Below are 26,175 nucleotides of genomic sequence, written 5' to 3' on the forward strand. Positions count from 1 at the left end.
TTACAGAATAAAGCCATTGGCATAGGACAGTGATCCTCAAAGTATGGTCTGGGGGCTGCATGCGACCCTCCTAACCTTCAAATGTGGCCCCCCCTGGTCAACAGCAGCACTGAGCTACTGTTTGCTTGACTAAGCACTAACATTCAATAATATTAAATAAACAGATAAGCGTTTAACATTACGGGATGTGTTTAATATCCCTGGTCTTTCTAGCCCTTCATCATGAAGGTTCCAAACAGCTCTCTGCACTTATGAATTAGTACTTTCCTCAGAGGTCACTCAGATCCTCTCCAGCCAAGAAAGTCATCATGCCTAGGTTTCGCAAGGTCATATGGGACAGTTGTTCCTTTTCAAGGGCCGCGGCAAGGATATGAAACACCTTACCTGTCCACATTGCTAAGCTTAATGCTGCTGGGTCTGTATTATTGAGTTCTGCTTGGGGTAGCGCTTAGATACCTGCAGGTTTTATGCATTTTATAAATGTTCCTTTCATTTAAACATAACAAAAAGGAACTAACTAGTGTGTCCTGCACCCCTTAACTTTAGGAACACCATTGTTAAAGACATCTTGCAGCAAAAGTGTAAAAATATCAAGCTTCAGAATTTAAAAGATTGTATTAATATGCAGAAAAATATCACCTTAGTACATCAGATTATCAGTGCATTATATATATATTATTTTTTTTAAGTGATAGTTTTCAAACACTAATTTAGAAACATTGGTTCTCCCCCTCCCCCACCCCACCCTGACAACAGTGCCTATAGTGAACACGCAAGACATTTATGTGCACCCTTTGGGTGGCCGATTATACTTGATCATCATTCAAGTTTATGAAATCAAACACAGGAGACGTTTTTGTACAGTGCACACCCGAATTCATGTATTTCGAGGTTTTCTAATGTGTGATATGTAGAAAAATGAGTGACAGTAACAAAACAAATTTCCTAGGATCATACAATTTGGTTACGTGAGAAAGGCTGGATTAATACTAGGTTTTCTGGTTTCACCTTGTGCAATTCAGCCTTGAAATGTATATGCTTCGCCTCCCAACATCAACCACACTGCCTACCCCCTTGCCTCCATATCCCTCACCGCCACCCTGCTGGCATCAGTGCGGTCCTCGGTCATATCACAGACCAATCTTTTTGGCTACTGGGAAAGGGTTTGCGAGTACCCATTCCATACAGGGGTGTGGAATTGAATAAAATCTTATTGTTCATGGGATCGTTTGCTTCATAAATCTACTTGGCCTGCAACAAAAATCCACTTGTCCATTTGGTGCCAAGTAGCGCAGTGATAAATTATGGCAGCAAACTCATTATATAAGAGCTCAGATAATAGCCTCTCTGATTATGCCATGGCTCGTGCTATAGTAGCGTTTGAATTCAAGCAACTCCCGCATTTTGCTATCTTTCCACAGATCTACATACTGGAGCTGGAGGTAGCGCTAAGCAATAGTTCCAGGGCTGGAATGAGCTTTGGAGTCTGTGCAAACCTACTAACATGCATGTTTTATGGGTCTTTACCAGCTCTTCTCTAATCTTTCCACATACTGAGAAAATCTGGAAATTTACTCCCGACAAGGACAGAAATACAACTTTTTCTACGGTTGGAAAAAAGTGGGGGGGTGGGGGGGTACTTGTAAGCAAGCAATCAACAGATTTTGGCATGAGCAAATCCATACATGCATATTTGCTTGTGCTAAAATGCAGTTCAAACATTTTCTAGGAGTACTATTTCCTGGCCTACTGCTTTTAATTATTGTGAATTCATGAAAACTGTAAATCTGCACCGATACAAGGGCATGTATGATGAATGGGTGTACTTTTTTGACTTAATTTAAGAATTGGGCCCCTAATTTGGTCTTGAGCTAACCAAGACCTTTTGTTATTATTAAAACGCTGTCTCTCTCTAGCTATAGACTAGCTTCATTGTGAGCGACAGCATTCTGCTCCTTCACAAGGACCTTATCGGCACACAAAGCAGTCTTGTTCAGGGCCAAAGACCACTGCGGCAGGGTGTGCTTTTTGAGACCAAACAAAACATTATTGCTTTCTGCCAATTTTTGTTATAATGGTAAGGGGCTGGCAGCACCTGCAACAATAACGTTTTTAAAAAACCATGTCCAAACAAGACACGCATTGAACAAACCTAAAGATTGACCACAATGTCAGACCTATTGGCTTTGCCAATGATTGTTTATTTTCTTGTTTCCTCCTGATCTTGTTTTAACTGGTTACACTGATTTTCCATTATCAATATTTTTTGGGAATACCAGCATGAATCAAGACATTTTAGTAGATGACAAAGAAATACTAAAATTTCACAGTAGTTTAGCTAAACATTTAAGTTGAAAGCAAAAGCTCAAATCTTGCTTTCAAGCTTCTGCAAATGTTTGCATCTAATCAGAGAGCATTCTGGGAGAACTATACGTACTCTCCATATCGTTAAACTTGCAAACGTGTGTCCACATTTGTATACCGGGTCCACTGTCAGCAGTGGAGCCCGAGCTAACTTTTTTCTTAGAGCGAATACCCTAATAAAGGCTTTGAATTAATGAACCATAAATACAAGTTCGAACAGCTTTTATGGACACAAATATTACCTTAACTGCACACCATGCCCTTTCCTGATCCAACTGTAAACTGGCAGCCAAAGGGTTTGGGCCTACCCGTCCCATGGATAAATAAGCATACTTGTTGTCCTTGACCCCAAACATGTCCTGGGAGTCCCACACGTCAGAGTGAATTAGTATAGAGTTAGAGCGCAGTGGTAAACAGAGGAGAGTAGATTGGAGTGGTGTAGAGTGCAGTGGCAAAGAGTGAAGTAGTGTAGAAGCGTAGAGTAGTACAGAGTAGAGAGGCATTGAGTGCAGTGGCACAGGGTAGATTGATGGAGTACAGTGCACTGTCAGAGTTCAGTTGTGCAGAGCAGATTAGAGAGGCGTAATGTGGATATTATGTACTGTATTATGTGCTGCCACAGACAGCACCCCTGCTGCAAAGAGATAAACCTAGAAACCCTGCTGAAGCAGAGACCGATACAATAAACCATGTCTGGAGCACAAACCCAAATTTTAGTAAATCCAATCCAAACCCAATTTGATAGCAAAAAAATAATGATTTATTAACATGTTAATGAATATAAAACATACCAAATAAGATTATCTTTTTTGTAACAATTATGTAATACAAGGATATCAAATAAGACAGGCAAATAGATAAACAGCAAAAACGAAAGTCAGCATACCTTCAAAAACAGGAGGTCAGAAGTAAAAAGACAGGAGAAACCACACCAAAAGATGCCAGTTCCAACAGTGGCCATTAAAGAATTCCCCATGTACCATCTCGAAAACCAGGACACCTGGATTAAACAATGTTTTTATGCTGCAAGAGCTCAGTTCATATGCTTAACTATTTATGCTTTGGTGCAGGAGCAGTCACCATACAGAGTCTGTCCTCGCACAACATTCAAGTGTCCTGCCACCCTCACCAACCCTACCTTCACACGTGGTGTTCAATTATGAGGCATCTCATCTTTGGAGGTATGTACTAAAGGATAACAGACAATACAAATATTACAATTTACAAAACTTCCAGGCACCAGTCGCTCCCGCCTGAAAGAAAAGCAGCTGCTATGCGCCATGTTCCTGCCCTAAACGAGGACTACAAGCGTTGAGTTTTTATTTAAATATTTGGCAAATCTCTAAAGCAGAGTGTTCGGCGATGCACAGGACTGAACACAATACCACACAGAGAGCGTGGTTGCCTTTGTAACAAGAGCCTCCTCCCTTGTGTAGGTCTCCAATTATTTCTACAGCTAATTTACTTCCCCATTAGCAGTCTGTTCATAGCAGCTTCTTCCACCAGAGGGAAATATCCATGGAAATAAACAAAGGGTTGCTGCAACATGAAGCTGGAACAGATAGGCATACCTTTCAGGTGGCGGAGTCTTCAAGGATGAGGTGGTCAGATATAGGACCTCAATGGGTTCTCCTGCCAAAATAGGTGGGGCACACTTTGGGGCGGTTTGCAAAACAGGCTTCCGTGTTGAAGGCTACAGAAAACATTTGACATCTTAAACGATGAAGACAATTCCAGCACCCTCCAAATGAAGGGATGGCAATGGAAATGCCCCATTTCTAGAAAGGACATGAGCCAGGTATTCAGAGCGCATGTATACATAGGAGCCTGGAATAGGTTTAAGGTTCACGGCCATGCATCAGGTGTTTTTTAGGGGATAGGGTGAACGGTATAGATCCATCAGTATATGTACTCAGCAGAGAGGTCCAGGCATTTTCATAAATAAAACTAGCCCTCAGTGACCTCTCTTGTATCCAGCTTTTTGGGTTTTTGCTCTAGTGTCATGCTAACTTGGTGTGTGCTTTGAGGCCGAAGCCTGTCCCGTGACATAACTAAGGTCCAGGACTTGTGAGTTTTGTGAAACCATAGTTGTGACAAGACCTCTTTATGGGCCTCACTGGAGTGGAGGCCTACTAGCCCACATTTTAAAAAGTTCTGCTTCTGTCCACTTTCCCTGTTACTAGGGCTGATGTCCTGAGTGTATGAGGTGAATGCATGCTAGCATGTATCCTGTACATGCATGGTGTCTGTGTGAGTGAGCCAGCATAAAGGATGCCTGTGGGACATTTTGGTGCCCTCCTGGCAGTCCGTTTCCCAGAGAGGAGGGGGCATCGCCCACCTTACTCTTGCTGAAAGAGATGTGTACCTATCCTGAAGTGCCAATAAGCCTGCCTGCCACCATGATGACAGGGGGAAGGAGCCGGTCAGCCCTTCGGGAGGACTGAAGTGCATCATGTATGAGGTTTCTTTGACGGCATCCAAAAGAAGGAAAGGAGGCATGGCATACGTTTAGGATTTGAAGTGGAGAAAAGAGAAGTTAGGGACAAGACTTTTTAGGTGGGAACAGGGAGTGAAACTAGAGCAGGAGAACACAATTTATTATGGGCGTAGTTCAAGTATTATGCTATGGTAGTAGCAGTAGAAAGAAATGAGAGTAGAAAAACATGGACCGATGTACAAAACACTTTTATAGTTGCAAACCCTGCGAGTCACAATATCAGAGGGTTTACAACCAAACACGTGCGTTTTTGAATGAACGCATACATACTCAGGGTGCCTAAAGAAAAAGCTGATCGCTACCCGATTTCCACATTGGTGTTCTGCCACTCTTGGCCGACCAACCATCATGGAAACAAACAGCCCAGCCATGCTGGCTACTCAGTGCCGTAAAGAAGGACATCACCCAACCTGGTTTGCATATGTCCACTCTTAAAGAACGCTTCCATTTTATTACTGAAAAACATTTTTTACCGACTCGGCATCAGAACCTGTAGAATGGCCATAATAAAAGAACTTAACCTATCTGACCCTCAGATTAACTGTAAATTGAGGAAAATCCTGTCTTTTTTGCAAATACAGAAAAGAAGAAATAGATATTTATTTCTGGTAACAGATTTCAATACCAGGGGTATTTGAATATAATTTGCCAACAAACTTAAATTATATACACAAGTTTACTAGTACCATGGCACTTTACAGACGATTATAACTCTCAGTCTAGAAGTCAATAATCCTACAGCACTTTTTAAAATAGGAAGCATGATGCCCCAATTTTACATTAAAAATAAGCAGGGTCGGACCTCGATGTGATCATTATTTCACAAAGTAATCTTACACTTGATATGATGGTTGTTGAATTCATGGTAGTAACCTCAAGCAAAATATGACCATTTGATGATTTACTCACCACCAGCTAGGTTACTGGGTTTAAACTGGAATGGCATGCGGAGTAAAAAAACAAAAAAAAACAACAACAAAAAATGGATTTTGGCCCAGATCTCTGTACTGGGGTAAATGTTTGACATTGATTAGCATTCTGTCCATCAATTGTTCGTTTTGCATTTGTCACCCAGAGTTGGACGGGTATGCCCAGACTTGGGTCCCATGCTCTCCATGCCACTGGAGTCAAGCTAGCCTGAATGATTAGGGGTGAAACCCCTGAAACCGGTCCTAGGATGCTTGTTTCCGGTCCAGGGAGGACCTTGCCTGGCAGTTCGGGCTGGACTGTTCCCATGGGGAACAGGGTCAAGACTATGGCTGGGTTTAAACTGGAATGGCATGGGGAGCAAAAATAACAACCAGATCTCTGTACTGGGGTGATTTTACATTGATCAGCATTCTGTCAATCAATTGTTCTTTTTGCACTATACAATAATCAACATGTAGCCCGATGGTTAAAGGTTTAGCAACCAATTAGGACGTGTCAGACCATGTTGTGCCTAGAATTTTATGAATCCATTAGTAAATAGTATTTCATTACATCAAGATTATATGTGCTTTTATGTTTATATGGCAATATTATGATGGATTTTATTAACTTTGATTTGAATGCTTAGAACCTCCTTTGTTAGTAGGATTAGCATTTCCAATTCACAAAATGGATTCTGGGACTTGTTCTAAACTGCAATTAGGAGGGGGCGCCTAAAGAAGATATGAAGCTCCATAGACCCAACGCTGTAAACCAAGATGAGGCTTTTTAACACCAACGTAAAATCGGTCCTTCTCAACAGAGCAGAAACTTGGAGGACAACATTGACCACCATCAACACGAAAATCTTCCAAATCCACTGGCCAGAGCTCATCAGCATCTGCTCATGAAAAAATCATGAAAAACAAACACTAGGGCTGGATAGGTCACACCCTCCGCAAGCCCGCATCAAACACCACAAGACAAGCCGTGACCTGGAACCCGAAAAGGAAAAAAAGAGGAAAGTCAAGAAAGACCTAGAGCTGAGGCCTCAAGGCGGACTGCAAGGAAATGGGTTACACCTGGAGTCAGATTGAAAGAAAAACCCAAGACAGAGATGGCTGGAGAGTCCTGGTTGATAACCTATACCCCAGGTGGGGTGGTAGATATGGAGTATGTATGAAAGGAAAGTACCCTGTCAATTGTGCTTGCAGTAACATGTATGAATAGTGTGTAACTGAAATTATGGTTGCAAACCATTAATGAGATAAGAATTGGAATGTATATGATTCACAAAAGGCAAGTGATCAATGGACCCCGGTGCTTGTGGGCCAGAAAGTCTCCGTTTTGGTTCCTGGCAGCAACAATCAAGATTGTGGGTCAAAGGTGATCAAATTATGCACGAGGGCAACCCCAGGCCTATACAGGGATACATCTCCTTGTGCCGTGAACAGCTGGGAGAGGCTGCAACTGCAACCATCACCCGTCAACTGCTGCACTATCCATCAGAGGTCAGATCGGGACAACAACAATCCAGGACTGTGGACCATTACGTGCCTGCCAGGCTAACCACGAGAATGCCAGTCACTGCAGGTTACACAAACAAGGCTGCTGGCTGGAATGTCACCCGTCTAGAGAGGAAATCGAACTTGTAGGAGAAAGCCGGGCAGCTTCATTGATTCAGCGAAGACTGATGTACCAAGGGTGGGCAGACTAAAAAAAATAAGATTCATCGGTGAAGATTCAACTCATTGACGAGGAGGGATCACGGCACCCGAGCCATAAACAAGCTTCGACCTCTTACCCCAAAGGGAGGGCGTTGTGGAAACCACACCTAGATCAAGGGCAAGAATCCCACCCCGTCACAATGCTGAGCTTGGCCTAATGTTTGTAATCCCTACAATACAGTGGGCAACAGTGGTAGGAAAGTGCCACGGCACAAATGTAAATTATGTTGAATATATTAAAGCTCCAGTAGAGACGAGAGGAACAATTGCATGAGGCTTACCTAAAGTAGATTCTAGTGAACATGCTGAGTCCGCCCTTTTACCAAAACCTAGGACCGGTAAAGCCTCAAACAATGCCCAAGGTTTGGAGAAGGGGTTGGGCAAGGTGAAGTTTGCCGCATTAGTACATCGTTGTGTTCATGCGTGTATCGAAGTGGTCGCAAACAGCTCAAGGGCAACAAGGCTGGTAGACCACCACTTCTTTAACACATCGGAGAACCTTCCATCACAGAAACAACCGGACCGTAAAACAACAGAGGACCCCAACAGTTAATGCTGTCAGCGACCCCTCTCCATGCCACGGGGTGACTTGTGGGCACTTTCTTGCGGCAAACACTAAACTATAGAGTGGAGGCACATATTTCAAATTGTAAAAGTAAACGCGAGGGCATGTATGCCTTTCAAGGCGTGCAATGAACCTCCGCGGATCACGGGCGCAGGCGATCCTCGCCCCTCGCCTGCGCTTCGAGCGACGGCTTTGCACTGAACGGGGCGGGTGTGCACTCTTGCCCCTAAATGGACTGAGCGGTTTAGTGACCACCGGGAAGCCCCACCTGGAATACAGGATAACCGTGCAGCCTGTCATTTGCAAATCATTTGGTTCAAAGAGGCCCGAAGTAAACAGTATTTGGCAGCTCACAGGGCAGGGTCTCTTGCCAGTGGCGGTTTCTGAGCACGGGCGTCGGGGCTCCGCCCCCTTTACTTCCACTGTAAAACAAAGCAAACATTATCATTATAATGTTAAATCTTTTGTTTTATTTAAAAAATCACCCTTATAAGTTTATAGAACGAGGGAGGGGCACTGCCTGCTCCACTCGCCTACACCAGCGTTGTTGCTGTGCTCAGCGATAGCAATGCAGGCACGTGACTGGTGACGAGCCTAACACAGCATTTTAATTGCTCCCCTGGGTATGCCGAAAGTCTCATTTTTTGCTGGGCTGACAATCTCTCTGCCCTGAGGCCTGTGAGGTCATCAGCGTGGCAAAGACCTTGCATTCACGCCCAGTCTCCACCCCCTGATGGCGTGGAGGTAAAGTTAGACCCGGGCGTTTTGAATTGAAGCCCGGTATCTCTAAGCCTCCACGTCAATCAGAGAGTGGAGAGAGCGCTGTCACCCCGCCCTTTCCCAACTCGTTACAGGTTGGGAAAGGATGTGGCAGGCGGGAAGGCAATAAATCGAGACTGCGCAGACTCCACTTGAGTGGCATCTGAGGCAGCGAGTGCTTCCACTTATGAGAGTTCGGTCTTCGGTGCCATTTAATCAAATGTGCATGCTGTGTGTGTGTCTGTTCAGACAGACAAATGATTTGCTGCAGTGCCTGCAGCTAGTGGGCTGCTACAGAGACCAGAAGCACTGCAGGTTCCTGTCGTCGTGATGCATGTGAAGGAGTCGGGCCTAAAAGCACTGCAGGACGGTTCCTGTTGTCATTACGCAATGTGAAGGAGTCGGGCCAAAAAGCACTGCAGGACAGTTCCTGTTGTCATGACGCAATGTGAAGGAGTCGGGCCGGAAAGCACTGCAGGACAGTTCCTGTTGTCATGACGCAATGTGAAGGAGTCGGGCCGGAAAGCACTGCAGGACAGTTCCTGTCGTCATGATGCATGTGAAGGAGTTGTGCCGCTACTCAGAAGTTCACCAAGTAAGGACCGCAAAAAGAAATTGACAGCTGCCGGGTCCAGGCCCATCTTGTTAGTTGCAATTGGGCCATCGATTGTACGTGGGGGTGTACTACAGCAGGCTTTGGGAGGTGGTGGGGCACTTAAAATGATGGGAACCCTATAAGCAAGGGCATATTATGGAAAAGTCCATTTGTCAGAAGCACAGCGCCATTTCTGTCGAAATCCGACACTATTTTAAAACATATCTTGTCCTGTTTAAATGAGTTACAATTTCCAATGGTACTAATATAAGCTGGGACTCATGCTGTTAATGAGAAAATTGGGATTTTAAGAGCGCAAAATCACTTTATAGTGTTTGCTTGAAAAAAATGTTTTACAATTTGCTTTTGGGTCAATGTAAATGTGTTTTTGTAAGCGCCTAATGTGAAACTCTGTGGACCAGAGTATTCAGCCAAATGTGCAGTGCAATTATTATGAAAATTGCATCCGCCTTTCAACATGCATGCACCTACTTTTCACTCACTACCCTCAAATTTGTTCATTTCCAATCGCAAATGTCATCATAGCTGCCAAACTCCGAGACTGCTTATGTGTGGCATGTCCATGAGTGCATTTGTGTGTTACATTAAAATGCGTAAAGTGACACTTTACCACAAGTTGAGGAAACTAATTATGCATATGTAATGAGCAAAGTTTCAGAAATGATTCTGAGACACCTTCAGCTATTTTTACTTTTATAGCCAACAGCAAAGTTGCATTCTGGGATTTGTAGTTTTGTTCTTGGAGATTTCTGGAAGACAAAGAAGTAGATTGGGTTGAAACTTGCATCTATGCCAGCCGCCTGGATAAATATGTTTTTTAACTTTAGGTCTAGGCAGGAATGTAGGGGGCAGAAAAACATTGTTTTTTCTGATGTACTCAGTTAATTAGGTGACAACTGCTGGGGGCATGTATAGTCTGACAATCAACCCTTGCTGGTATTGTGCTCAAACTTACAAAGACTCCTTCTGCTGTGCACTTTAGCATTTGCGAATTATTTTTTGTTATTCACTATAAAATTAAGCGTGCATAGTTCCTCTCTCATGGCTTTGTGTTGAGATCCATATTACAAATGCTACTATTTCAGCAGCAGGATGAGAAGTAGATTATGTGCTCTAAAGTCATTTGATAAAGGAGTAAACATTTCTAGGAAAGCTATTCGTTTTTGCTCTTTTTATTTAAAACAAATTGAGCTGAAAAATGCAGCTTTTTATCCTACTTTTGTTATATAAGATTTGCACAGGAAATGGCCACTAACCTCCTCAAAAAATGCCGTGCCAGTCCTACACACACCAAGCCCAGCCCCACCACTCACAAATCTCACCAGCCGCCACTGTCTCTTGCCCCAGTGACAGCGCGCGGATCCATCTCAAAGGTGCAGCCGCGTCGTGGGTGGGTGGGGTGTTTTCAGAATGCATTAAAGTGCTTCGACAGCGCTCTGCCAAGGCCTGCCCAGTTCTTCCCGCCTACACCAACTTGCGTAATTACTGCTTTCAGAAGAATTAGGAAATTCCCCTTGCTAACCAGTCGCAGCCGGCGGCAGAGAGGAGTTTTATCTTCGGCTTTAAACCGCACCCGACGCCCGCTGGATCGCCCTGTTCATGGCTCTACCCTCCCCCCGGGCCCACAGACTGGCATGGCGGGGGATGCACGTCAGACAGTGCACGTGGGAAAACGCGGGCATTGTTTGCCTACCAGATCCGGTGTTCGGTGCACATGGCCCGCGGCAGCCAAACTTTCTCCACAGGCAAGTGATGGCACAAACAAGCCTGCTCCAGACGGGGCTGGGGCGGCTAGATACTTCATAAAGGCAGGGCCGGGCTGGACCCAGTGCCCCTACAGATGCACTGTAGCAGTCAGACCTTCACCACGGGCAGGACATACCAGGGCAGATCTACGAGCCACTACCCCCGCCAGATTGGGGAATCCGTACCCTCCATGAAGGCAGAGCACACGGTGTCAAACAAAAGGCCCGGAGCAGCCAGCCTGTACCAAGAACTGGGCCTAGCGGGCCCCAGCTTGTCACACACTTGGGTGATGGGAGGAATGTTTGCAAATAGTCGAAACCAGCGGTTCCTAAACGTTTGACTTCTGTGGATCCCTCAATTGATAAATATTGGAATACGGGGACCCCCGCCACTGAATCATTACTAGAAGCCCAGGATGCCCGCCTAACCAATTTAAGATTAAAACCACAAAACAATACAGATAACAAAGTATTTCACTGTTTATTTTTTTGATTCATCGTTTTAATGGGAAGGTTGGAGTTTATTAACATCAATTAAGGCAGCCCATTGCCAATACTCTATTCTGTTTGATGCACTTGCACTGGCCTGCCACGCAATCAGAGGAGCCCAACTTCATTTGTAGACCCCCAGGTTCAAATTCGTTCACATTGCCAAAAATGTTTAAAATTGTGTATGTATGTATGTATATATATTTATATATCAAAGCAGGTGACCTTTGAGGCCAGAAGTCAGAATGAAAATGCACTCACTCGGAATCTGCAGCTTTAAAATTGCATTTAATCCATATTCACGAGCAAAACAAAGCTATGCCCAACGCGTTTCGGTTCTCAACTCGAACCTTGATCACAGGTAACAACTGGGCATGACCAGACATCATTTATTTCCATTATTGCAACTACTTCCTGTTTACTCAGTTGCAAAGCATTCTGGTCAATGTAGTGCACTCAAGCGCAAACAGAATATTTCGACAATTCTACAGTGATCAACATTGCAATCTAATCCCATCAGTGGGTGTAGATGTTAAAGATCCTGGCAGTATAGTGGGGACAATACATTCATTTGAACATTTTCATTTTGCATTTGATTACGGTGCATAATTTAAGTTGTCCCGCTGCGAGTGATTTGATAAGGCTGATGAAAAAAGAGCTAATGAAAAAAGGCATTATCGGTTGTTACCCGTGATCAAGGTTCGAGTTGAGAACCGAAACGCGTTGGGCATAGCTTTGTTTTGCTCGTGAAAATGGATTAAATACAACTTTAAAGCAGCAGATTCCGAGTGAGTGCGTTTTCATTCTGACTTCTGGGCTCAGAGGTCACCTGCTTTGATATTTATCGGCTGACCTGCCGTACGAATTTCGCACCGCGCCAAAAGAGGAGCGCCGACTTTATAAAGATGGCACCACAGGATAGATATATATATATATATATATATATATATATATATATATATATATTAAACACACACTTTATTATTCTGTTAATATTTAATTTTCTAAGCAGACACAGACCCCCATGAGTAGGTTTTGCTGACCCCCAGGAGTCCCTGGACCACAGGTTAAGAACCACTGGTCTAAACCATTGGTACCCGCAAACATTTTGCCAGGGGCCACAAAGCATGGTCTGTGCAGAAGTGGCCGCTGGGGGCAGGGGCTCCGCCCACCTAATATTTTGAGTTATATAGATGGTATTTGCAAAGAGCAATTACCATCCACATTTCATTTCAAACAATGCCTGGGCCTCCAGACTGCGTTATGCTTTCCGACAGTAAAAAGTCGGGAAGCCAGTCAGTTTTAGGAAGCATATGCGCTATTGCACATGTGCCGCCCGATTGTAAAGGGCTGGCAGGGCACCAACCCTGGCCTGTAATACGCAGGAGTCCTCTGGGACCACCCACTGATGACGCAAGGCAGCGTCGTATTTTTAAAGCAGCCCCTGGGCCTCACGTCACAGAGTTGTTCGCAACTCATGATTATGTGACGTCGGGTCACATGGACCTGGGGCATGCTGTAAACAGATACAGAGCTAATGCTACCGTGTGCCTCGTCTATCTATTTACAGAAGGTTAGAGCACATTGGGAGTGGTGGTGTGTATACGCCACACCAGCTGCTTAAAGAGTGGCAGCGGACCAAGGGCAGAACAAGTGAATAACGGGGGCCTGGGGTGGTCAAAAATTGTTAGCATTTTTTTGAGAGGAAGGTGTGGCATGCTGCGTTACAGCCTCAAAATAACAAACCTGCTTGGGCCCAGAGCTGGTGACTCTGGAGCGGGAAACTAGGATCTAGTACCGGCATCGAGCTCAACATCCCGGGATTAATCAGGGCCTGGCGCACTGGAGCAGCAAAGCGCACGCGCCTTCAACAGCGCTACACCAGGAGCCTCAGCTAATTGGGAGAAATAAAATACACTACACGCAGGAGCCTGCAGACATTTTTCCTCCGTAGCATCTACAGCTTGTGCCTTCGGTGGGTGCCGTTTTCCCTCTCTGGGACACACAAGCTGTTGGGGTCTTTAAGATGGGTCCAGTCAGTTTGAAGCATCAGTCCAGTTCCTGTACCTTACTTCAAGGCACTTTTTACAAGTCCGGCGCGGACAGCTGTACTTTGTTTAATTTACTATCCAATGTGGTGGCTCGGCACATAAATAGAATTGCACGAAAACTCTTTAGCAGTGTAACAGTATAATTTCAGTAATTTTTTTACCCCACGTTAGAGAGCACCAAAGCACGTTTCTCAGCATCCCCTGCGGGGACAGCAGCCCCCTCTCCAGAGAACCACCCGGGCAGCTCTCTCAAGCCCCCTTGGCTCCTAAAATCTTCCTCCACGCCCTCATCTCAATCCTTTTAGTGTAAAATTAACACAGATGGGCTGTCTATGTATGTTTCTGCCTCAGACCTCTTCTCGCAGCCAGGTTTCTTGTGGGAAACGCGTCTGCATAGAAGATGAGGTGTCCTTGTGCAGCAGACCGTCCCCTCGGGTGTGGATGTAGCCAAAGAGATGCACATTAAATGAGGCCAGCGGTGCGAAACTGCTGCCCTGGCACAGACGGGCAGCCCTGGTCTGCAGGAGTAGCCCCAGCTGGCAGGCGGCTTTGCGAAATGTAGCAACAGGAAGCCCACTGGCTAGGACTGGAATTCCAAAACCTACAGACGGGAAGAATGTTGACATGACACTGCACCATCAGATCTCCAATGGATAACATGCGCTTGTAGCATCCGCCAAGAGTGATGCTGTAACTGGACTTGGAGAGGACTGCTGAAAATATCTTGAAGCCACATAATTTGAACAAGCATCAGGTGTTGGGAGCCTAGGAGAGCCGACAGTGCACCATTCATTCCTAGCCGTAGCAGCTTTGCCCTTCATACGATCACAAGTGCCCTAAAATCTGCATTATTGGCCCAGAAATGGACGTTATATGGACCTGTGGGGGTCTCTAATCAAAGCTTTCTAATGCCCATGATCATTGGTTAGCGCCTTCTGATAGTTTATATGGCACTACTATGTAAGTGGTGTGCATTCAGCCACTCAATCATGATGTGGTTATTGACTGAAAAGCCATAGATTATACCTCATTAATGCCTTCCATTACGCTTATATGAAAATGGTAATATCATATTCTTCTTCATCATACATTTCGAATTTGTTCTTCCCGAGATGGCAATCGCCCGCAATGTAACTGATACTAAATCTGTTTGCAAGTTATTCTTTCTATATATGAAATATGCTTAGTATGAAAGGTTCTGTATTGCATTTTAAATATTGTGTGAAATAGGGTGTAGTTTATATGGACGAAAGTGTCTAATACAGAATTTAGAAATTGAAAGGAAAAAAATAAAAACCATGAAAAAAGTACAATGAGAAAATATTCCATAATCGAACCTAGGCATTTCTTCCAGTTTGTTTATCTTACAGGATTCCCCGTGTGTTTTGTCCCCAAACTGGAGACCATTGGTACAGTGACATTTTGGTAAAGTGACGACTCACAGAGCAACATTTTGTGTTCCTTGCTTCACAGTGAACTACTCAACTGTATGATTTGAGGATCCTGCAATCAACGTTGAATAGCCGATGAAGAAAAGGAAGCGGCTGACCAGCACTACAGGTAGAACAACATTGCAAGTGTCTCTTTGTGCACTTTTATTATCCCATGTCAACAAATCTACTACGCAAACTCCAAACGATCCAGAACGCAGCCGCCAGGCTAATCTTAGGGACACCTTGGCATGATCACATGACCCCTCACCTGCGAGAACTCCACTGGCTCCCCGTCGAGAAGAGGGTCACCTACAAACTACTCACACACGCCTACAAAGCTCTCAACAACATCGGACCCAGCTACCTCAACGACAGAATGAGTTTCCACGCATCCACAAGGAACCTTCGTTCAGCGGACCTCGCCCTGGCAGAGGTCCCCCGCATCAGCCGAGCCAGATCAGGAGGAAGAGCCTTCTCCTACACCGCTGCCACAGCTTGGAACTCTCTCCCATTAGGAATACGGCGCTCCCCTAACCTGCACTCATTCAGACGAGAACTCTCTCCCATTAGGAATACGGCGCTCTCCTAACCTGCACTCATTCAGACGAGATCTCAAGACCTGGCTCTTCGACTGACCTGGAGCTGCCCTACCCTCCCCTCAGCGCCTTGAGACCCTCACAGGTGAGTAGCACGCTTCACCAACCCCTGATTGATTGATTATTTATTTTGCATTGTAAAGGGGAGATCCCAAACAGTCTTACCCTGGTAGCCTGTCCCTTTTGAGAGGGCAGATTTGCTTTACAATTAAGGCTCCCCGTTTTCTGTTTTTACAGATAAATACAGACAGAAAACCATTTATTTTCTTGTCTTTTTCTATTTTTAAACGTGGATAACTGAAATTGGGTGCTTTTTGAGTGATAAACAGAAAAGGAACAAACGGCAGACCAAGGTCAAGCACATCCACTCCACATGTACAATATATTAGAAAATGGTGCAATCACTTCGTGCACCCGCCGTCCGGAGGTGCCACTGGTAGCCACATTTTCAGGAAAGATGGAAGGTGCACTCGTTGTGGAGTCAATCAAGCAAAAAAGTCTGTTTCAAAATTACTTTTATTCAGTCAATCAGGGCTCTTAGATATCCAGCTGGTTGATAGTAGTAAGAAGTGAGTTAGGGCCTCAGGGGGCAAATATCACCTCAATAGTAGTAAGTATTATGAAATCTTTAGAGCAGCATGATCTCGTGTAACAGCATAATAACCATCAGGTTGAGTCCTGCAAGCATTGCTGCATATTTATTGGTTAAATAAATATGGAACTATACCAGTTTCAGCTTAACTTTTTTCACAAAAAACATAATAAATATGGATAAATACAGACTGAAATGACAAAAAAAAAAATACCATTTACAATCCAGATGTTCTATCAAATGTGTTATGCGTTTTACTTCATAAATGCCTATAAGAACTCTTCTTTTGGTCCATGGTCACAGAAATTGTGCTGAAAATTGCCTCTGCCTATCCTAATTCCTTAAAGTTGTGTCTGGGGGAGATTCCCCCTGAACCTCTGAGATACATCGGTCACTCACTAGCCTCGCTCGAATGCATACTAATATTCATTAGTTCATATTATGCTCCACCACTTTCTAATTCCACCAGTTGCCAATGGGTCAGTGGTGTGCCCGTGTAATGCATTGATGCCAGCAGGGTGGGAGTTACTATGGCTCCCTTGGGAGAGTCAAATGTAAAAAGAAACTAACTTGTTTATTACATTGGTATGAAATAGAATTGCACAACGTAAAACCAGAAAACCTGGCGTCCCCATGTGACCAAATTGTGTGATCCTAGGTTATTGTTTTATTCCACTTTGTCTCCGTTTTCTTCATTATCACATACAAGGTCACCTTGAAATAGATGACTTAAGGATATGCACCGAGCAAAATCTTCTTGCGTTTGTATTCGTAAACTATAACTTTGCCCATTTATTACACCAACCCAGGCCACCTACATACAGTGTTCTACATGACAACTGACTTGCCTCTTAGTTCACTATTGGCTTTATCAGGGTATGGGCAGGCATGAATATTTCGAGGTTCCTTTTTAAGCTGTAATTTTTAAAACAATACTTCTAAATGCACGAATATAATCTGAATTACTCAGGGTGAAACGCTTCTGTATATTAATGAAGTACACTTTTTTTTAATTTTGAAGAGAGTCATATTTTTGTTTGTTGCAAGATATTTTAAAGAAATGAATGGGTTCCTAATGTTAAGTGGTGCTGGAAACCTTATTTGTTTTTTTTCCTTTACTTCCATTAGTGTGTAAATAAATGCTTGCCTGCTTATTTAACATTTTTAGGAATGTTAGTGCTCTCTCAAGTAAACAGCAGCCCTGTGCGGTCGTTCAGCAGGGGACAGTTTAGGGCCGTACGTTGACCATCACTGGTCTAAACCACTGCAAATCACTGGACATAGTATTCCAGATCATGGTTTTATCACTCTAGACCAAAGCCTGCCAAGCCTGCCTTACACCACTTAATACTGACCCTACACCTCAAGGAAAAGTCCTATGGAACCTTCAGGCGAAGCCCCCTCCAGAAGAAAACACAAGCCACCAGACCAGTTTCAACTAGGATGTATCAGCGAGGTTTACTGAACAACGGGCCCATATATGCGAATACCCTTAGCCACTTAGGACATTTATTCAAACACACGGAAGGCGATGGGAAGAATGACTGCAAATAGTCTAAATTACTGGCAGTCTCTCTGGGTACCATATCAAACCATTCTCACAGTATTACTACAGCAAATATTCTCTCCCTTTGACATAGCAATATCCACTTTTCCAAACAGACACTGTGGCAGCCTGCCTTACACCACTTAATACTGACCCTACACCTCAAGGAAAAGTCCTTCAGAACCTTCAGGCGAAGCCCCCACCAGAAGAGATCACAAGCAACCAGACCAGTTTCAACTAGGATGTATAAGTTGAGGTTTACTGAACAAAACTCCTCCACACAGGGCCTGGTAGCATAAAGTCTTGTCTCACCAAGCCTCTGGAGGCTCACTATATAGCCAGAAATCAACAAAATCCAGTGTTGCCACAACCAGGGCATCCTAGACCAATTCTTGTCCATCCTACACGAGGCAGCCAGACTCTCCATGCATCAGGGCATAGCAGAACCCAATGTTTGCATACAGCTGGCCCAGTGCACACAGCCAGGGCCTAGCAGAACCTCCAAATCCCAAAGATGGCTTGGAACATCATTTTATGCACTGCACTTTGTTCTAGCAGCAGAAGCCAGTATCATCTACTAACATCCTTGTGGGAGCCAGCCTTTGCTCACAGCCCAGGCCTGTAAGTGCTCAGTATACTCTTAAGGCACCCAATCAAAGCCAGCTTCAGGCCTGGCAATTCACTCCTCCTTGCCATGCTGTCCCATAGCTCATGCCCTCAGCAACCCAGTTAGTAGACTCGCTTACCCTTACCTTCCCAGCATCCGATATCAGATTCCTGTTCCACCCATGTTTAAAGTCCCTGAGCTCCATACTGTCTTCTCAGCCCCTCAGCAAATCCCACAAACCCTTGTTTCCGCCTTTCAAAAGGTCTTGAATTTTCTACTGTGGTTTGGGTCCCAATGCAACAGTTATGTACCCACTGCGCACCTGCTTAATCTCATATCCATTCAAGAGCTCAGTTTCTCCATATAACCTGTGCAAGAAGGTCACCTTTAGCCAGCTGTACTTTAACTCAACAGCATACTGCACGTGGGGGCTTGTGTAACTACAATAATGTGTTAAGAGAAACTACACGTGTCAAGTCAAATGGCAAAAAAAAAAAAACCCACACAGGGGAGCGGACACTGGATCCCTTAAATTTGCTGCCTCCCACCATGGCTCCAGTTTTGTGGTTTTATTTAATATTCTAATGTCTTTTCTAACTTTAAGGGCAGGGTTGCTTCCAATTAATCAACTGAAGGCAAGAAGGTGTGACTTAAAAGCCAAGTGTACATCATTATGTGGAGCATAAAAAGGAAATCAGAGTAATGGTCAGAAACACCACCACATCTTTCTGTGGAATGTTTGTAAAAGAATGAAGAGCTGCGCGCCTTATGCAGGAAACTCAGATGGCTATGCATGGTCTTTGAAGAGACTTACTTTGAGTGACTCCTACTCGAGTCAATGCTGTGACGTAGGAACAGTGTGTGGGGGTACATATGGGTAAGTGCTCATTTAACAGGTCTCCTAACCTTGCCCGGGTCTCCAGAAAACTAAGTGTGGCAGCATAATTGTCAGGGTGTAGCTTCAGAATGGATGGGAGGGTTGTTACACCCCCTGATACATTTATTCTCTAGAGAATAGTTGGATATAGGGGTTTCCAGTTCGGTATTGTGAGGTATCTGTCGGATTTCACCTGGGATTGATTGACACACAAACACAAACTCTGTTTTCTCCGTTTTTAAACATGTTGATCCTTTTACAGAATATCGTTTTTTAACTTCCCCTTAAAAACTGCACTCTGCCCCCTTTTCGCTGCCCCTTAAATTCCACTTCTGCACCACTGTGCCTATAATGTATTTTAACATGATATGCCAGCTTGGAAGTTGGAAAACATGAAGCTTACTACCCCCCCGCCCCGCCCAATCTTACTGGCCAAGCTAAGCTCCTGACAATGGTAGCTGGAGGTTTCCCTTCTGCCCCCTCTCGTGGTTCTCCACATACCGGAGAGCGGTAGAGAGTTCCATGGCAGTGCAGACCCTCATTATTGATCCGCAGACTCGAGCAAAGAGAGAACTAGCATTTGCATGTAAGGAATAAAGGGCTGTTTTCATCAATAATTGTCTGGGAGAAGGAAAGAGCTCCCTGACAGATAACACAGAGTGAAGAGGATGTGGTGCAGTGGCCAGAGCTGCCGACTCAAGAGCTGGGGATGCCGGTTCGAGTCTCGGCATTGCCGTGCAACATCCTATTACCACTTAATCTCTCCGGGTGATAAATGGTTATATAAATATGCTGCACTAGTAAGAGGCAAAACTTTATGAAAACATGGTTCTACCAAAGCAGATGCCAAGAGTATTTCAGCGGTGGGAAACTGATAAGAGAAGCAGACGAGGAACAAGCATTGATCAATGCAGGAAAATATGCTGCAGCCAATAGAAATGGGGCACACACAAACCAATGAGAAGCCAGGAAAGAGGAGGTGGGATGTAAGTCCCATTTAAGTTTATGATAAAAACAATAGATTTCTCAAGCACAGCGCAAGCGAAACCTATAAACAAGTTATGCGAGAGCGGAGTCGCAGCTTTGCATAGAGAAAGGGATAAAATGCACAGAGGGCGGCTGGAGGACAGGAAGATATTTGTTTTTTGCATTGGGTTGTAGAGAGAGTGTTAAATAGTGGGTGGGGAAGAGACAGGACGCCACATAGGGGTTTATTTGTATGTATGGGTGAGGTCAGGAAGGATGCAGGTGGAGGGTTGTAAATCGAGGAACAGCGAGTGGTTGCGCAGCCATGGTGTAACAGCGTGGCAAGAAATCGAGTATACGTGTTGTTGTATTGGTTAGCGGAATAAGACCTGAGAGAGCATCTGATTATTGCGATTCAGCTATGACTCCTCTATGGCACTGTTCACTTGAGCAGGGGAAAATCTTGCAAAGATACCATACAATTTAGAGGAGTAAGGAGTACAAGGTATGTTTTGACCTTGAGGGTTCTAAGTGACATCATACACATGAAGCTTGTTCTTCCTGTCCGTTATAACCAGAGCACTGGACTTATGCAATTGTAAAGTCCTGTTTTTCACGTACTTCTAGATTTGCTGCATTTCCCATCTGCTGCATAACCTGCAGATTTTAGCAAAAAAAAGTGTTTCTAGGTCAAAATGTTCAAAAAGTTACTAAAAACACAGTGATGTGTTTCTGTGTAGTGGAAGGCGCTTTACAAAACTTGACTGGTAACATTTCTGTTGCTTATTCCTTTATATGGGTGTTAAACTGGTACTAATAAGGTGCAACCAATGCCAATACAGCGTCGACAAGAGTAAAAATGACAACATAATTAAGTAATACTATAACATAACGTGCTGCATAATATGGCTTTTCTTTCCGCATACTTTACTCAACCTTGCTGCATAATTTGCCCTCCCCTGCTGCCGCATACTTCCAGTTGCCTTGGATATTACCCCATAGTTCTAAAGAAAGGAATCCCCTTTATTCATGTTTACACATCTGCAGTTCTAGATAGAACAGGCCCGGTTCTAGCGGGTGGGCCAGGCCCACCCAAACAGGAGCCTGGCCCACCCAAACAGGAGCCTTGGCCCACCCAAACAGGAGCCTTGGCCCACCCAAACAGGAGCCTTGGCCCTCGAAGTGAGGGCTTGAAGGCAGGCGCGCAACGGCATTGGGCTCAAAGGGCTGTCTGTGTGCGCGCGCCCGGGCTGAGACAGCTTCCCTGGGCGCGCACACACAGACAGTTTGAGATTATCGCAGCAGCACCCGAGTACTTCACAGGTCTTTAAAAGACCATATACATGTTAACGAGGCTTTGTTTATTTGTTCACCCCTTCATCTCCACATGGCGAAAGGCGACAAATCCTTTGTTTGGCACCAGTAACCTTTGCCTACTGTCCTGCTGCGTCATGTGGAGATTTTTTCTATGCAGCACAGGAGAAAATAAGTTTTATTCCTATTCACCTTTCCCGACCCCTTAGCAGCTTATCACACCAGGCTGTGACACAAAGTTTGACTAATGGAGTAGGTAAGAGAATGTGTTACTAGTTGTTTTTCTTTTTTAAATCTGCACAGGCCCAGCAGGACACATACTGCGCGAGTGCTTCATTTAAACAGTTTTGATTATTATCATGGCCGATGCAGGACAACAATAAGAAAATACAAAATGCCCAGATAACGCTGGTGATAAATGATCCTGCTGGAGAGCAATCATTTGTCTGTTTGTAGTTTTTAAATGCAGAGGAACTGTATTTTATGTGGAAGCTCAGTGGGTTACTGCCTTTGTCACAGAGATCCTGTGTTACATGCAGTTCAGAAGTTACAATCCTAACATAGGACAGTGACCAATGAACTGTCACCAAAGAGCTGCATACAAACATGAGTGGTATAGTTTTGCTTTTTTTGTTTTGTGATACAGTTAAAACTTCCTCAGTCTTTCATTATTCTAATGTTGCTAAAATGAGTATGTTTAGGCAGATATACATTTTTATCAGTAAAGCTGACCCCCGTGGAATACTCTTTAAATCCTAAGGTTGTGTTTTCCCAGACCAAACCCTCTTAAAATATCCTGCCCACCAGTATGGATGACATGTGATTCCTACACCTTGTAATCCTCATTGGTTCATGTGACATTCCCTGTAGACTGATTTACATACTTATATGATTCATTGTCTCTGTATAATGTGTGCGTGGTGTAAAGTACTGACACACACTACACTGATATGAGTAGCACTATACATCAAATGAAATGCATATTAGGGAGGGGCTACGTAAAGATAAGGGGCACTATTGGAGGGTGGCAGTGAGGGAATCCGATGAGGAGGTCATAAGGGGGAGGGGCTATGGGGAGATGAGGGGCACTTGTGACATGTGGCAGTGAGGGAATCCGAGGAGGAGGTTGATGGGGGGGGGGGGGCATGGAGGGATGAGGGGCACTGTAGGAAGGTGATAGTAAAGGTATTTACAGAGAAAGAGGTTATTGGTTTGGCGCCCCCAAAAATTTTCGCATCAGCACTAAAGCTGGCCCGGTCATGGCCTTTCTGTTTTTGTTTATTTAATTAGCAGTCGGGTCATAAGGGCTACTGTGGAACATACTTTAAAGTGCTGCTAATTATATTTACTGCTATAGTCAATGTTTTAAGTTTGATGGTGATTTTACTAATGTTTTTACCATGTAAAATGAAAGTGGAGCCTGAGGGTACCCGATATGGTGCTGGGGCCCAGGGTCAGCTGTGAGATAAGGTGCACTGGAGAGGAGCAGTGGATAATCAAGCCTGCAAGGGATTGCGCTGCAGAGTCAGGGGTCAGGTGGAGGTAGTAATGAAGAGAGTTTCTCCCTGAAGGCACGCACAGAGGGAGCCCGAGAAGTGTCACTTGCCCGATACTCCCACCTCAGAAACCTCCTCTTCCCATCAAAGGAACATTACAAGGAAAAAAAAAAAAAAAATCACTTTTTGAGAGTGATAATATTTAGAAAGAGATTTGGAAAAGAGTGTGTTTTACTGGCCCTTGTAAGACTAAGAAGAGATAAAGGAGGGCCCTGAAGCAGACCTGCCCAGACATATATGCGACAAATCGAGCCCGCAGTGGCCCACCCAAATAAAAATTCCTGGAGCCGGGCCCGAGATAGAACCCATCAAACGATCAAATGTCGAGTTTACCAATTAAGTGCTTAAACCACGAGCGGCACTCTACACACATCTCCCATGCAGCAGCAGGCCTCCAGAGCAACACAGGGATTTTACCAGCTACGACGAGAGAGAAACGAATGTGGCTGCACGCGGGGCCTAGAGCCCGAGACACTAGATGGATGCACGATAACAAACTCCAGGGGAAAGGGGAAGAAGGAAACGAACGGTGGAAGAAATACAAAAACATGAATACCCGTTGCCTTAGGTGAAAATCATGAACGACCAAGGAAGTGCAAAGCCAGACAAGGAGGACGGCAGAGCGGTGACCCCCAGCGGGCAGAGGAACAAGGAAGAAAGAGCGAGTTCGGAGCGCAGAGCCGTGGCGGCAGCAGGGGGGACATAACGAGGCGCTGTGAAACCCATAAACAAAAAGGTTTTCTACCGAACCTTCTACCTCCCCGTGAGCCGCACCCCGGGCTCCGCACCACAAACTCAGGACAACAACAACATATAGGACTAGGAACGTCGCCTGCGCACACCTCGCAGTGGATGACTGAAAATCCCGTGAAAGCGATGATGCTTCCGTACGTCATTCAACTTAACAGAAGTTCAAATAACACAAATATATAACTGAGGCACACTAAAACACAAAAATAAACGGCAGACAAGCCACCTCGTTGGGAGGGGAAGGGGCTCCTTTTCAGAGATGTTTACAGAAAACAAGCCTTACCCTTTGCGTCGAAGAGTCTGGGGAGAGCCGAGCACGCACCGAAGACAGGCAGCAAGAACAGGCCGGTTCAGTCTGAAGGGCGACCGCACCTACTGCAAATACACCCAGGTGAGGGCAGGTGGGGCCAGAGATGGGCACGCCCCTGTGGGAGCCGAGGAAGAGGAGGCAGGGAGCGGAGCTGCGCCCCAAGGATTCGTCTTAAAGTGGCACCGGGCCAGCCCCCTTCATGCCCGGGCCCACAGGCTCATTAACAAACAAGAAACAGGCGAGGGAGCTCGTGGCGCCGGGGAGACGCTCCAGTGTGGAGCAGCGATGAAGGGCCTCTCCTAGGGTGGTTTTTATCGACTTACTTATTGTATTTATACATTGGTGTGTAGCGCTGACTCTACCCAAAAGTGCTAGAGCCCTTTACAATAAAAATGATCGTTACATGAGGTACAACGTTACAAATCTGATAGTTCCAATTGTACACACTTTATCTGAATATGTGGGTACCAAGAACAAGTGTGTAGTATAAGATGAAGTAGCAGTCGTCAGAACGTGTGCTGACGTCACGTACAAGATGGAGTCTGAGGAAATGTACTAGTGCGGTAAATCTCGAAGCACCAGTGTGGAGATTACATCAGAGCAGCCTAACTGGGAAGGAGCGTTAGTTAAAGTCACTTTGAAGCAGGAGCGCCTTCAGCTCCGAATATTTAAAGATAACCTTGGGAGTGGTGCTGCGTAGCTTCGGAGATATGGAGTTCCATACATGAAACGTTGAACGCATGGCTGAAAGAGATGCCAGTGCAGAAGAGCGATGGGAGCACACTGCCTCACACTCCAGCACAGTTCGCCCCAGTGCATTATGGTAAATGCAGTTCACTTTTAAACACTTACTTGAATATTAGTAGCAGTATTTCAACAAAGTTCACACAGGTAGTGCTGCACATCTCTAGACACACGAGATTTTATCCTTCATCAGTAGGGATCAGCAACAAATTTCCACTGGGGTTTGCGAGAATGCGGCCACAGTCCTCTAAGGTCTCAGTACCTCTCATAGGTGCATCTCCAAATGTTTGTCAGCTCACTGGTTCAAGGGTGGCTTTTTAGACATAACGGGGATGGGAGCACACTGCAATAAACCCCATCACTGTTCGCCCCTGTGCATTATGGTAAGTGCAGTTCACTTTAAACGTTTACTTGGAATATTAGTAGCAGTATTCCACCAAAGTTGGTGCGGGAAGTGCTGTTCATCTCCAGACACATTTGTTTCTGGATTTGATCCTTCATCAGTAGAGATCAAAAGCACATTTTATCAGGTGTTGCAGAGAAGGCTGCCACAGTTCTTTTAGGTCTCAGTACCTCTCTTTGGCGCATACAGGTGCACCTCCAAAAGCTTGTCAGCTCAGCTTACAGGCTCAAGAGAGTCTTTTTGAACAGAAGAGGGATGGAAGCACACTGCCTTACACCCTTGCACAGTTCGCCCCTTTGCATTATGGTGAATACAGTTCTCCAGTGGCAGCTAGTCTGCCCATGTCACTTTTCCTGTTACAGCGCAGTACGTACTACCTAATCTCCCGCTCGGTCTTGTATTCATTCGCATTCATGTCTTCGTCCGTGCCTCATCACACCTCTGAGGTTTTAAGAGAGTGATGATGGGGCAACAATCGCAAGAGCCATTGTTGCAGCATAAACCCATAGTGCTATGTCGCTGGGAGCTAAGGTTGCTGCTAGTATTGACGTGACAGCCTCCACTAATCTGCAGGCCATGCTCAGCCTGCCTAACTTTAGATTTAGGACTGGTCTTTGACACCCTAAAGTGGAAGTATATGATCCATGTGCTAGGAGAATTTGACGTTGGTCCTCAGGTGATACAATTGAGCAGACTCTTATATGCTAGTCCAACAGCTAGACCCAAAACTTGTTGCGTATCCAAATCCTACCCATTGGG

At 44.9% G+C, this 26,175-nt stretch overlaps 1 protein-coding gene across 1 annotated transcript in view; it reads right to left on the reverse strand.

Moving 5' to 3' along the window:
- The window catches only part of FXYD3 (FXYD domain containing ion transport regulator 3), an 82,065-nt gene extending 57,618 nt beyond the window's left edge, over window positions 1–24,447 (reverse strand). The window contains exon 1 of the mRNA XM_085615973.1: window positions 24,243–24,447. The gene's annotated coding sequence lies outside the window, so the exon portion shown is untranslated. The remainder of the gene's footprint in view (window positions 1–24,242) is intronic.
- Window positions 24,448–26,175: the final 1,728 nt, after the last annotated feature.

The sequence above is a fragment of the Triturus cristatus genome, chromosome 7, assembly GCF_964204655.1.
Source record: "Triturus cristatus chromosome 7, aTriCri1.1, whole genome shotgun sequence".
Lineage (NCBI taxonomy): Eukaryota > Metazoa > Chordata > Amphibia > Caudata > Salamandridae > Triturus > Triturus cristatus.